The 14534-nt window shown below is 40.4% G+C and overlaps 1 long non-coding RNA gene across 1 annotated transcript in view; it reads left to right on the top strand.

The window, feature by feature from the left end:
• The window catches only part of LOC144281293 (uncharacterized), a 30445-nt gene extending 16377 nt beyond the window's left edge, over positions 1-14068 (top strand). The window contains exon 4 of the long non-coding RNA XR_013349835.1: positions 13805-14068. This is a non-coding gene — a long non-coding RNA (uncharacterized LOC144281293). The remainder of the gene's footprint in view (positions 1-13804) is intronic.
• The last annotated feature ends 466 nt before the right edge of the window (positions 14069-14534 follow it).

Here is a 14534-nt window from a genome sequence, read left to right as displayed (position 1 = left end):
TAAAAAAAAAAATTGGCAGCAGAATGTATGTGTACAGTTTATTATACGTATTGTTTATCTTAGTTTTTTTATTTTCACCTTTTTAAGAAAGCTTTTCAAACATACACAAAAGTAGACAGAATAGTATAATGAGCATCTATCACTCAGCTTCAATAATTACGACGCAGATCAAATCTTCTTTCATCTCTACAGCCCACTCCCCTGCCCCCAGGTAGAGAACTTCAAAGCAAATCCCAGACATTATATTTAATCTGTAAACACTTCTGTTTGTATCTCTAAGGGAGACACACCTGAAGTATTAAGAATAGAAACTTAATACCATATAATGTCAGCCAGTGTTCAAATCCCCTTGATTGTCCTCTTTTGTCATTTTTGTATATTTGAATCAAGAGATAGTCAAGGTCCACATTACATTTGGTTAATGTCTCCTACATTTCTTTTAATGTATCAAAATCCTCCCTCTCTCTTTTCTGATTTCTTTCTTTATTCTTATGATTATTCTGTTGTTGTTGAGGAAACTGGGCTGCCCATTCTGTAGAATTTTCCAGTCTGGATTTAGCTAGTTGTGTCCCTGTGGTGGGGTTTAATATATTCTTCTATCTTCTGTCTTTCTCTTCAACTGGTAGTTAGATCGAGAGCCTTAATCAGATTCAGGTTTGATTTTTCTGACAAGAATTTCCTGGGGCTGGTAATGTGGATTTCCTACAGCATGTCATCAGGAAACCTATAATACTGGGGGTTTCTTTTTTTTTTTCTTTCTTTCTTTCTTTTCTTTTTTTTTTTTTTTTGTTTGCTTGTTTGTTTTTTGGGATTTTGGGGGTTTTTTTTGTTTGTTTGTTTGTTTGTTTGGTGATGTTGAATCTGTTCTGGGGATTCAGGTGTTAATGGCCTGACCCTTCCCTTACAATGCTCCCCCACGGGCCTTTGAGTTAATAGTTCCTACAGCTGTGATTTATTTTTATTTATTTTTTATTTATTTATTTTTTTTTTTTTAAGATTTTATTTATTTATTCACGAGAAACAGAGAGAGAGAGAGAGAGGCAGAGACACAGGCCAAGGGAGAAGCAGGCTCCATGCCGGGAGCCCGACGTGGGACTCAATCCCAGGTCTCCAGGATCAGGCCCTGGGCTGAAGGTGGTGCTAAACCGCTGAGCCACCTGGGCTGCCCTGTGATTTATTTTTAATGTATGCTTTGATAATTCTATGACATTGGATCTTTCATATTCTTTAACTAAAAGCTAAATTCTCCCCTCCAAACACACGTATGTAACACAGTAGTGTGGGAAGAGCAGGAAATCTTCATCTCCATCTATTTGGTATCTGACTCCTCTCTAATAAATCAGTCACTCTTGGGTCTCATTTGCCTCCTCTGTAAAACGAAGTTGCTGCTGGATGATTAAGTTATGTTCTAACTCTTGAAATTCTGTGGTCGTAATTTCCCCAGATTGTCATAGGAATGATACTGGCTCCAGAAACAACATTCGGCCTTCGTCCGTGTATACACAGGTTCCACCCACTTCCCTGTCTAAATAGCTTCAAGGGTAAGAAGCCGGGAGCGAGAATTTTTGTTGTTCCTGTTGACCCATGACTAAAATTTTGGTACTCTAGCTGCTGAGGCTGCAGTATTAGTCCTGCAAGTTCGGAGTAGTCAAACCAGTATTCCTACTCTCCAGGCAGGGGGTAAAAACAACTCTATCAGTTCATCAAGCTTGATGGGCCTTTTTTGAATGATATTTGACATTTGAGTCAATGATGAGTTTCAGGGATTTTCAAGGATAACAGTCTCAAGGGCCGCCTCGGGTTATGCAGCTGACTTTGGCTCTGGCTGTGATCAGAGGGTCTTGGGATCGAGCCCTCCAGTCGGATGCCCTGCTCAGCAAGGAATCTGCTTCCCCTCTCCCTCTGCCCCTGCCCACCTCATGTGTGCAGGCTTGCTCTCTCACTCTCTCATGCGTGCACTCTATCTCAAATAAATGAATAAAATCTTCAAAAAAAAAAAAAAAAAAGGAAAGGAAACCGTTTTTGAGTTGTCCCTGGTCAGAGAGAAATCTACTTGCTAAGTGATTTTTGCATAACAGTAACTACAGTATTGTTACTATCTTTAGATGCCTGAATTTTCAGTTACCTTACTTGATACACTATTGCCGTATAGCATGTATTTCTTGAGATATAAACAGAATAGTACATTTTATTTACCTTATATGCATGTGATTTGCAAGATAAATATACTTACAACATATATCAGATAACTAACGGTGCCCTCCAATCAGTATCCAGCACACACATAGACAAGAGAAACTGTAAATCATGGCTTTTGGTTAAAATTAAAAAATAAACAAATGAGCCATTAGAAAGGCACCCAGATTTCTCCTGTCAAAGGAACCCCGGGGTTTAAAAATTGAGCACAAAAATACCCATCTCTGTCCCATAAGATGGGTCTGCATTAAACCAAAGTAATAGTCTACCCAGGTTTTATGACCCAGGTTGCTCTTTGGGATCAGAGACAGATGTCCCAGGGACAGCCAGCGACCTACCCCTTTGTTTCATTTTGTAGATCTACACTCCCTGAGAAGATGTGAATTAAGTCTTTAGCTGAGAACTTTCTTCTTATCATCTAGAAAGCACATCATATTTCAAGTTTCGTTCTGATTATCATAGTCAGAATGAGAAGAATATTGAAGTAGAGGTATGAGGCTCAGGATAAAATCTGGATTCATTTGTGAACTGCCCCAGACGTAAACATGTTTTGGAAAATGCTTTATTGCTTAATATATAAACTGTTCTTTTGAAATATTTATAGTTAATTGCATATTAAAGAAAGTAAACCAGCCTGAGGTTGAAATTTATCTTCCACTCAATCCAGCAAAATATGCCTTTGGCCAACATGGTTGTTGTTGTTTTTTCCTGAAGTTTGCCCAGAAGCAAGAATACTTACTGGAAATTATACTCTTGATTAACGCTTTTTGGTGTGAAAGGATTTTAGCTGATACTGTGGAGGAATACAAAAGAGAAAATCTTGAAAGGCTGAGCCACAGAGTTCTCACTTTGGATGAAAGAGGTCCAAGGCTATTTCCTAAAATGGGATGTCATGTGGGATGACACTTGACGAGTTGCCATAGAGTTGTCACCCGGTGACATTGTGATGTGGGCTAGGCCAGGCAGCTGTTGGCAGGAGCGTCCTGGAAGAGAAGGTACATGGATGGGTCTTAAACACTTACTGCACTCTTAGTATTGAACCCAAAGTTTAAGAATAAATACACTTAAGAAGGTGTTCTGATGTTTTTAGGGGCCAAAGGAAGGGAAACAAATCCGCATATATGAATTTATACTCACATTCTGTCTTCTGTTAAAGAAAAACCAGAGCTGCGTAGTAGTTAAAGCAATGAGAACAGATTTTTATTCAGGACTGTTGCAGTAGAGGGAAGAGACCTCAATAGAACCGGGCTCAGTTCTGAATACAGCATCACGAAGTGGGAATTTCTAGTGAAGGAGAGAGGTAGGGGTCAGTGAGTAGAAAATCACTGACATCCAGGGTAAGGGAAAGATTATGGCTAAACTGACCTAGCAGGATTCTTGCTAAAATGGGATAATGCAGAGACAAACATAAAAGCCAAAAAGCCAGGGCTATTTGAAAAGTTGAGGGGAACTGAGTAGAGTTTGGTCAAGGAGAGAATCTTTGTCACCCCTTCCAAACTGGACTTGGTGCAGACTGCCATAAAAATTATGACTTTTAGGCAGCCCGGGTGGCTCAGCGGTTTAGTGCCAACTTCAGCCCAAGGCATGATCCTGGAGCCCTGGGATCGAGTCCCACATCGGGCTCCCTGCATGGAGCCTGCTTCTCCCTCTGCTTGTGTCTCAGCCTGTCTCTCTCTGTGTGTCTCTCATGAATAAATAAAATCTTTAAAAAAAAAACAGAAATTATGACTGTAATAAAATCATTAATGGAACAACAAAAATAAAATGACCAAATATTAGTGAGGGAAGATCAGGATAAAATATAATAGAAATCCTGGACCGAGAAAATCTCCTGCAAACAAGCATATAACCACCCCTGAGTTTCTTGGGGATGAGGACAAAGAGGGAGACAAAACATATTTTTCATTGCCTTAGAAAATGAAACATTCCAGTTTATCATGCAACAAGCGCTTTCCGGCTCTGGAATCTGAGAGCAACTTCTCCAGTGGGTGGTGTCATGAGTAGCACACGGGACAGTGTGATTCCAGTAAGTTCACAAAGAAGGCACAGAAGTTCTATTTATGGCTGTTTCTTGTATGGCTTTTTGATAAAAGCTGAGGCAAAATGTGAAGTTTTTCTTCTGTGACAAAAGTGCCCTGGGGATTCAGCTGAGTCCATGCTTTCTAGAGATCTATCTGGTACAGGGATAAAACGTGGAGAACCTCAAAGAACAAGGAGACCCTCCCAAAGATCATCTGTCTCACATGAACTCTGTCCAGACAGTTCGGAACTTGGGTCTCTAACAGGTAGCAGAGGGATGGATAATCCCTGTTATAAAGTGAAGAGAGACCTAACTGCTCCAGTTACTATGTGTGAGGTGGCTTTTTGTGGACCCCAAGGAGCCTGTGTCTCATTCTTACCAAAAAGAAGGCTGTACGGAGATGGGCCATAGGACACAAGCAGGTACTTTAGTCACACAGATTTTTTTTATTTTTCAGATTTGGCCTTTCTACTGGAACATTTGAAGGTCAATTTTACATCTGAGTTGATCCAATTGAATATCCCTGGAGGTTGTTTACAATTTTTCCATCATTATATAAAGTGTGTCTTTCCAAACCTTCCTTTCAATCTCTCTGATACTAGCATCTCTACCAAGTGGTTTCATCTACGGCACTTAAATTAGACCTCTTCTCCATAATGTACCAAAAAATACCTGTTTTCTTTTTTTTTTTTTTTAAGATTTTATTTATTTATTCACAAGAGACACACAGAGACACAGGCAGAGGGAGAAGCAGCCTCCCTGCCGGGAGCCCGATGTGGAACTCGATCCCAGGACTCCAGGATCATGACCTGAGATGAAGGCAGAGACTCAACCACTGAGCCACTCAGGTACCTCAAAATTATATTTTCCTGTTATTGAAAATTGCACAGGAAAAAAAATCATCCAGAGAGCTCATCATAAAAGTATTCAACATGATGGTTTTTGAAGAGATACTTGGTGATCAACAGTGTTTTATGTGTAGTGGGAGTCACTGGGCTTTATCTCATTGACATGACTTCTACCCTCTTATTTCCTCCCTGGACAGACATATAGGACCTACTGAGACTGTGCTGTCCAAGGTGAGAGCCATCACCCATATGTAGCTACTTAAATTTAAATTAATTAAAACCAAGTAAAATGGAAAATTCAGCTCTACTAAAAATTCAGTTGCACTAGCCACATTTAAAGTGCTCAGTAGCCATGTTTGGCTAGTGGCTGGAGTACTGGAAAATGCAGAGACAGAGAGAGAGTGACAACATCTTCATTACCACAGAAAATTCTACTGGGCAGCACTGCTCCAAGAAATATAATGTATGGGCTGTTAGTACAAGAAATCATATCTGTAAAGTCACAGCTACATGGATTAATGAAATTGGTGACAATCACAATATATGTGAGACCCAAAGAGAAATATTTTTGGTCTAACAAATAAAAAATGATTAAAACAGTAGTCATTGGGGGCTAGAGGTGGAAATTGTGTGTATTAATTATAAAGATTGTAATCATAAAGGTCCAGGAGAAGGACAACCATCTGACCAGAATACAGTGTGACAGGAAATGCCCAGAAGGGGATACTTGGTGGACCTTTCTATTTATTGCACACACAAAAAAATTGTTTTGTGGTCCAATCATTCTAGAAAGGTTGAGTTACATGAAATCAGAATGATTGATTTTAATTTTCAGGACTTCTCTGAGTCTTTTGCATTCTAATATCTCTAAGGTTTGGGCAAAGTTCCTCAGTTTCATTTGAATTTGGGATCTTTTTCTAAAGTGGGTCATGTTCTGGGGAAACCGTCTGCTTTAGCACATGGTTGAGGACAGGCTCTGGTTTTGATTCTCTGGCCTGCCGGGGCCATGCTTATCCCCAAACATCCTTATAAATAAAAATACTTAGCACAAGCTCCTCTGCTAGGTCAGTCAATGACATTTCCCTGGTTTGCAGGTGCTTACCAGTCATTTCTTACTCTGGTGTGATCTCTTTGGATGCCAGTATTCCATGTTCTGGTGGACATATATGCCCATAAATGGTGCTCCACAAAAACAATAGACCCACAGATGGTGGCAAAATGTCACACAAGCATTTCAAACTGGCTGTCAAAAATCAAATTTTACACCAAGGAGGAGAAAATGGTGAAGGAAACAGAAGTTAAGGATGAGTAGAAGTCCTATAACATTGTGTTAAAGTGCATGATAAAGTCACTGTAACCTGGGAGGATTGGTCAAAGTACCTGAATAGTAGCCAGAAGTACCAAAGGCCTGGGCATGCAGTAACTTCTAAAAGTTTAAGAGAATAAGGGTACCTGGGTGGCTCAGTCAGCTAAGCTTTTTTTTTAAAAAAAAGATTTTATTTATTTATTCATAAGATACACAAAAAGAGAGGCAGAGACACAGGCAGAGGGAGAAGCAGGCTCCATGCAGGGAGCCCGACGTGGGACTTGATCCCAGGTCCCCAGGATCACGCCCTGAGCTGCAGGCGGCGCTAAACCGCTGAACCACTGGGGCTGCCCAAGAAATACATTTAATTTCATTATTTTTCTCTATTGTTTTTCTACTCCCTATTTCTTTTTCTTTTTCTTTTTTTTTAAATTTATGATAGTCACAGAGAGAGAGAGAGAGAGATAGGCAGAGACACAGGCAGAGGGAGAAGCAGGCTCCATGCAGGGAGCCTGATGGGGGACTCCATCTCAGGGCCCCAGGATCTCATCCTGAGCTGAAGGCAGATGCCTGACCAACTGAGCCACCCAGGCACCTTGTATCTGACTCTTGATTTCAGCTCAGGTCATGATCTCAGAGTCCTGGGGTTGGGGCCCCAATCAGGCTCCACACTCAGGTGCTCTTTCTGTCTCTCTTTCTCTAAAGTAAATAAATAAATCTTAAGAGTTTAAGAGAATAAAAGAGCAGTTGTCAGTGTACAAGAACTCATCTTCATGAGGAATATGCAACACTTATGGTGCTAATTTGCTTATAGCTCCCACCTCCAGGATGCATCCTCTGGACTCAATGTGGGTCAAGTAGAACTCTTGCAATACAATTGCTCCCATTTGCTGAGTGCTTCCTACGTCCTGAGGATGAAGCTAAGCCCTTTTCAGGAACTATCTTGTTTAATCCTCACAACAACACTAGAGGATTATATTGTATCCTTACCCCTTTTATAGAAAATAAAACTGAGGTATGGCAAGAATAAATAACTTGACCATGGTCATACCTCTAGTAAACTGTAGAGCTAGGACTCAGAGTTCACCTTCAGAGTCTGAGCTCTCAGTCCGATATTATAGTGGCTGATATATTATATACAGTTTTTTAAAGTTGTATACTCTAACTTCCTTCATACTGCGGAGGAGAATTTAACAACCTGTCTGAACTGGGTCATGGTGGGCAGAATGAGAAAGAAGGCATGCCTAAGAAGAGATCGTTGGGAAGAAGCTAAGCCATTGAGTCTTTGATATATTTTATCTTCCTTGCTAATTTGTGGGCGGTTGGTAGCAGCAAATGACCGGTGAGATAGTGCTGTGGAGTGGCCTGAGTTTATTGTATCATATCTCGGCTTTCCTCCAGGACATCTCCATGTGAACATTTCTCTGACGCCTCAAACTTAACACTTAAAAAACCAGGCTCCACTGGGTATTATTCTATATGTTGGCAACTGGGATTTAAATTAAAAAACTAAAAATAAATAAATACAATCTGATTTAAAAAAAAAAACAAAACAAAACAGGCTCATCATCTCCCCTTCAAATAGTGATAGGAAGTTCTCGGTCCTTCACTTCTGCACTGACTCAGCTTTTTGACAATACCACATTCTCCAACCAATCTATCATTTTCTTGTCAATTTTTTTAAAAAGATTTTATTTATTTATTCATGAGAGACACACAGAGAGAGGCAGAAACACAGGCAGAGGGAGAAGCAGACTCCCTGCGGGGAGCCCAATGTAGGACTCCATCCCAGGACCCCGGGATCACGCCCTGAGCTGAAGGCAGACCCTAAACCACTGAGCCACCCATGTGCCTCTCGTCAATTCTTTGGTCAATAGCGCTGAAAAAAAGTGCTTTGTCTTTACCATCTGTACTTTATCAACTTTAACCCAGGTCTGATCAGAGGTAGGTCAGTCTATCCTTGCACATAACATAGGAAAATAAACACCATTTTACATGTTGAATGCAAGACTCAGGACTAGGTTCTAGAACTGCTTTTAATTTCAGTTACTGCCTGGAAGAAGAGCTTATAATCGAGGACATCAAAGTTTAATCATCTCTTTAGCGTTCAGAGAGTGAATGCCAAGCAATTCTATTAACAGATAAACTTGTTCAGTTGATCTAGAGGTTGTTTTCTTCTCTAGACCCTCCCAAATGCAGTCTGGCTCAAAGTCATTTTTTTTTTTTCTTAGAGATGTACTGCATTGAGTTAAAAGTTGGCATTTAATAGTCAGTTTTTCGCCTAAAAATCTCTTAGGGCTTTCCTGCTTTATAGAGAGACACCTGGACTTGAATTTAGTGATAGTTTGAACATGGGAAGAGTTTCAGAAGAGCAGCAGATTGTAAGTAGACCACGGGGGAAATGCTAATAAAGGACAATTGCGAGTGCACCTGGGTGGCTCAGTTGGTTAAGGGTCCAACCCCTGATCTCAGCTCAGATCATGATCTCAGGATTGTGAGATGGAGCTCTACACAGGGCTTCACGCTGGACATGGATTTTCTTTCCTCCTCCCTCTGCCTCTCCCCAACTTAAAAAAAAGTATCATTGCTTATTTCTAATATTTATTGTTGTAAGTATTTGGGATTCATCAGTAAATAAAATAAAGTCCCTGCTCTTATAAAGCTTACATTTAAATCTAGGAGGAGTTAAAAATCACAAATTGGAAAGAAACATTTTAAATAATAAAGCCAAACGTGAAAAAAAATTCTAGTTTATATATATTGATGTGCTTGGGAGTTTAACAACTGGTTCTGGAACAATTAAAGAGACCTGGCTTGTGGTGTTTGCTGATTTCCATGGTGTAAATACACCCACTACGGCCAATTTCAGCTATCAACAAGATGTCACTGAGTGCAGAATTAGGAACACATGTGCAAACACAGCTCTCAGGAACTGGTGTGAGCCAACTCCAGCACACCATTGGATCAGAATCAACTCTATTATAATTTAGATTTTCAAAAAAAAAAAAATTAGATTTTCAGACAGCTCAATGAAGAAAGGTTAAAAAAAATTGGAAAAAAAAACCCTAAAATATATATAAGTTTTACATAACAAATGTGTAAAACAAATCTCCTATTCCTCTACCATCTCATATAAAAAGGAATGAGAAAACCCAAGTAGAGGTCACAAGTTCTATAAAAGTTCTATCAGTTTACCATTTAAACCTTTAAAACTGGAGAAAACTTTGTCAAATACCTTGTGGTCATTCTGAAATCCTGCAGATTCATTCTCATCTAAATGGTACAGTTGGGCAGCCCGGTGGCCCAGTGGTTTAGTGCCTGCCTTTGGCCCAGGGCGTGATCCTGAGGCCCCGGGGATCAAGTCCCACATCCGGCTCCCTGCATGGAGCCTGCTTCTCCCTCTGCCTGTGTCTCTGCCCCTCTCTTTCTCTCTCTCTGTCTCTCTCTGTCTCTCATGAATAAATAAATAAAATCTTTTTTAAAATAAATAAATGGTACAGTTAATCACAAAATTCTAGACATATGTTTTTTTCCCATCGTAACAATGGCCATTTATTGAGTCCCTAATCTAGACCAGATATTTTCATGCATTTCCTGTACAGTAAGCCTACAAAGTAGCCATTATCCCATTTTAGAGATGAAGAAACTGAAGCCCTGAGATTAAGAGACCTAACATCTCCTAGGAGTAAACTCGATCTTGGACTCAATTCAATGTCCCCCTGATTCAAAAGCCTGTGGTTTGTTTGTTTTCCTGTCAAATGCCTTTGGTTGGTGAGCAGGTTCAAAATACAAATCTAATTTTCATAAATACTTGATATATTCATTAATTCTCTGAGCATTTAGGGCTTAGGACTCTCCCGTAAGGTAAGATGTACTTTGAAAGCAATGGAATCAGGTCCCTTGGTAGAGGTTTACACTTCAGCTGCCCCCAGAGCACCATGGTAACACAGCATCCCTCACTAGACCTCCAGGCAGGACCGCTGGTGATTATTCCTTTCCTTATGGCTCCTAGATTGTTGAATATTCCAAATATTTCACTTGGTGGGCACCCAGGTGTGCAGGGTCAACTCTGGGCAGTAAAACAAAAATACCTCTCCTTAACCCTGCCTTTAAGTAGCTCACAGCTTCCGTGCTGTGATGCCACGGCCCCTCCCAGTGTTACATGTGACACCAAGACCCTGAATCAGTCCTGTGACCCCTCAAAAGGAGCTGCTATTTTAAACAAATACAACATAATAGAATTTTTTATGACCGGGTAGGACTTTAGAGGCTACCTGGTTCAATGCCTCATGTCAGAGACAAAGAAGTTGGGCTCAGTGACTTCCTGCAAGTCATACAAGTAGTTAGCAACCCAGCCTAGGAGCCACCTGAGGTCTGATCCCAAGTCAGGTGCTCTTTCCACAGAGCCACGTGGCAGTCCCTGAAGAGGAAGGCAGCACGGGACCCGTCCCCCCGGAGGACACCTTTGACAGAGTTTAATGCCTTTGGGCAAAGCGAATGGATAGTATAAAAAGCTCTCTGAAACCCCAAGTTGTTGTTTTTTAAGGTTTTATTTATTTATTTGAGAGAGGGATCCCTGGGTGGCGCAGCGGTTTGGCGCCTGCCTTTGGCCCAGGGCCTGATCCTGGAGACCCGGGATCGAATCCCACGTCGGGCTCCCGGTGCATGGAGCCTGCTTCTCCCTCTGCCTGTGGCTCTGCCTCTCCCTCTCTCTCTCTCTCTCTCTCTCTGTGTGTGACTATCATAAATAAATAAAAATTTTATTTATTTGAGAGAGAGAGAGGGCACCAGCAGGGGCTGGGTAGGGGGTGGTTGGGAGGCAGAAGGAGAAGGGGAAGGAAACTCCTCATCAAGCAGTGAGCCAGAGGTAGGGCTCTATCCCAGGACCCCGAGATCATGACCTGAGCTGAAGGCAGATGCTTAACCCACTGAGCCACCCAGGTGCCCCTGGACTTCCAAGTTTTAATAACATAACTAGTAAAGGGCACAATAATGACATTTATAGAATATTTTTACATGATTGAAAATTCCTTTACATTATCAGTAGCATTATATTTGCTACTGATAATAGCTTATATATATATATATATAACATTTTATAATTTGTGGAACTTTCTCACAGATCATCTTATGATTATGGAACTTACTAGTAACCAGGGATTAGTGTCTCCATTTTATAGACAAGGACACTGAAGTTCAGAGAAGTACAGATGTCTTGCCACATGATAAATGACAAAAATAGGACCAGAGCCCACGTCTGCCTCCAAATCCAGTGCTCCTTTCTCCTGATCTCTGAGAAGAGGCATCAGAGTAGAAAATTTTGATATATTTGAATTAAAGAAAACTGAGGCACAAATCTCTCCTTTAGGGACTTTATTCCAGAGCACATATACAATCTGCAGCAGAGTTGGTCCAAGACCTAATCAACCGAAGACGTTCTCACAACTACAACATAGGACTTCCCTCACCTTTGAGGTGATCCTACAAACAGAACACTATTTATATATACCAAAAACAAGCAAGCCTCTCCAAATTTGGCAAATTTCATTCTGCTAGACAATGCCACTGGAAAATCTAATATCTCAAATGCATCTGTGCTCCTGCCAAATTTGAATCACATGCATCCGTGACTTTTTCCATCCCTCGCAGAACAAGTTGGAATCTTTTGGATGGTGTGTCTCCCATAAGTAGAGGTAAGAGAGGTTCTTTCTCTCATGAGTCTCATGGTGAAATAATTATTTGGCAATTAACAAGCAAAATCTTTCCTGCCAGTTTGGAATTGTACCAAGAAAAGAGCTGGTGGAAATTCCAATATGCAGTTCAGAATTTGACCCTCAAAATATGAATTTTAAGAGATTATGGTTTGAAGGAAAACGTTCTCTTTTCATGAGGGTGGGATGTAACTTCAGTATATCTGGTAGGGTGTATGCTTGCTTTCCTCCCTTGTGTCTGGAGAGAGAAGATTTTTAATATTTATCTCAGGAGATCATCACATAACTAAGACTGGCATGATCAAGGCTAACTGTCAGAACTTGTAGCTCTTATTTAACTGGATGGTGATAATTTGTTTTATTATCTGCAACTGTATCAGAAATATTTACTATTATAAATGTATACCTAGATTGTGTATTGTAAAAGTTTCGAAGTAGAATCCATTAACCCTGATGCAACTATTAAAGAAATACACAAACATTTTAGACTTTGTGGAAATAGAGAAAGGCATAAAAAAAAGAAAAACATCACCCTAAGGCATTTGACATATTCTGAAGGGTGCAATTGAAACAGTTGGATAAGCAATCTTTCATTTTGGTTCCAACCTTTTTGGAGATACCATTTTCCCCTAGGCCAGCTATATTATGGCATTTATTCTAATCTGCTTCCAATCCAAGCTGTGTAGCCTTGGCCAAATAGTATCTCAGCATATTCCAGAATCCTAGCTACATAACATGTAAAGTGTTTATCTCATAGCTAAATAAATTTTAACAACCCTCCTATATAAAATTTAGTTTTTAGATTATGTAATTTGTTTTTCTTAAAGATTTACTTCTTTATTTTTAGAGAGAGAGTGTGTGTGTGTAAGCATGTACGAACTGGAGGAGGGAGAAGAGGGAGAGGGAGCAAGAGAATCTCAAGCAGGTGCCCCACTGAGCAGGGAGCCCAACACGGGACTTGATCCCAAGACCTGGAGATCATGACCTGAGCCAAAACCAAGAGTCAGATGCTCAACTGACTGAGCCACCTGTGATTGGGTGCCCTGTGATTTGGGGTTTTCTCAAGTGCCATACTGCTTTTGGAAGTTCTCCCTATAGAGAATGTAGGATTTCTAGAGACACCTACAACAATTAAGGAAAAGATGTCATGGATCTGCTCTGGTTGCTTGGAACAAAGCTGCAGAAGTCACTTTTACTTGCATGAGTCTGAGCAGAAGTCACTTTTACTTGCATGAGTCTGAAGCTCTAAACCGTTTCTTAGTACTAAAACTCTGTAAATAGGCAAGGTACAGAGATTTGCTAAGTACGTGAGACTATCTCAATGAGGTATGCTGATGTTAGATATGAAACAAATACACAGGGTAGCCAATAGTTTAAATAAATAATCGAATACATTTAATCCATGGTTTTAAGTTGATGATATATGAAGACACATTATACTGCTTCTCAGAATACTTTGAGAAAAGCTATTATGCCAAGCAAAATAATTTAAAAACCTGTATAGAAAGCTGGCATTTGCGTTCATTCTGCATGCCAGAATGCAATAAAACAAATCTGCTTGTCTAAATGCTCCTTGTTGAATCACACAGCTTCTTTCTTCTTGCCAATTTGTTTGCCAAGTTTGATTGATTACTTGAGACAGTCATTTTCACCTCTAGCTTTTGAGGTTTTCCTGTCCGTACATGCTACCTGATTCTCCAAGAACGTGTTCACTCTGTTTCAGGTGTCATCAGACTATAGGAGTTTGTTTGAGATTAAAAAGACCCGGAAAGCTATGTCTCTCTTTCCAACAACATGGAACTCTTCCCAAGATTACCAAAAATCGAGTGGCATTTCACCTGCAGGGAAGAGCCATTTCTGACTCAAGAGAGGTTGGTGGAATGTGCTAGACTGTTCTCCCCAGAGGATGAAACCCTGTAATTATTCATTATACCGGTTGTGTGACTGTCACTTATGGTAACACAGTCTTGAAAATAAACAGACACATTCACAGCTTTTTGTATACTGACATTCTTTCACTGGGTCTCCAGTCTTTGGTGTCAGTCTCCTTGCTTTGGGAAACACTAAAAAATTAACAAGAGACTTCCTGTTTTAAGATGATTGAAGGATGTTCCCACCTCCTTCTCTTGAAAATCAACCAAAAACCAAAAAGGAATGTAAAAATTAGAGACACAAATTCCATCTTTGATAAAGTCAGGAAACTTCTGAAACCCCAAACCCAAACCCTACTCTTCCCCGACAAAGAAACTGGCTTATCACTTGATCACATGATGGTGAGGCCCAACAGTCCACAACTCCTTTTTCCAGTCCTACCCCACCCCACCCCAGCACACACACACTCACATACCACATACACACACACACACACCCTCACACACACACAAATACACACTCACACCACACCATATCCCGCACCACACACACTCCCTCCATATACACTCACACATGGTCAC

The sequence above is a fragment of the Canis aureus genome, chromosome 12 (genome assembly GCF_053574225.1).
Source record: "Canis aureus isolate CA01 chromosome 12, VMU_Caureus_v.1.0, whole genome shotgun sequence".
Classification (NCBI taxonomy): Eukaryota; Metazoa; Chordata; class Mammalia; order Carnivora; family Canidae; genus Canis; species Canis aureus.
The sequence above is the reverse complement of the archived record's forward strand: the minus strand, read 5'-3'. Positions and strand labels throughout refer to the sequence as shown.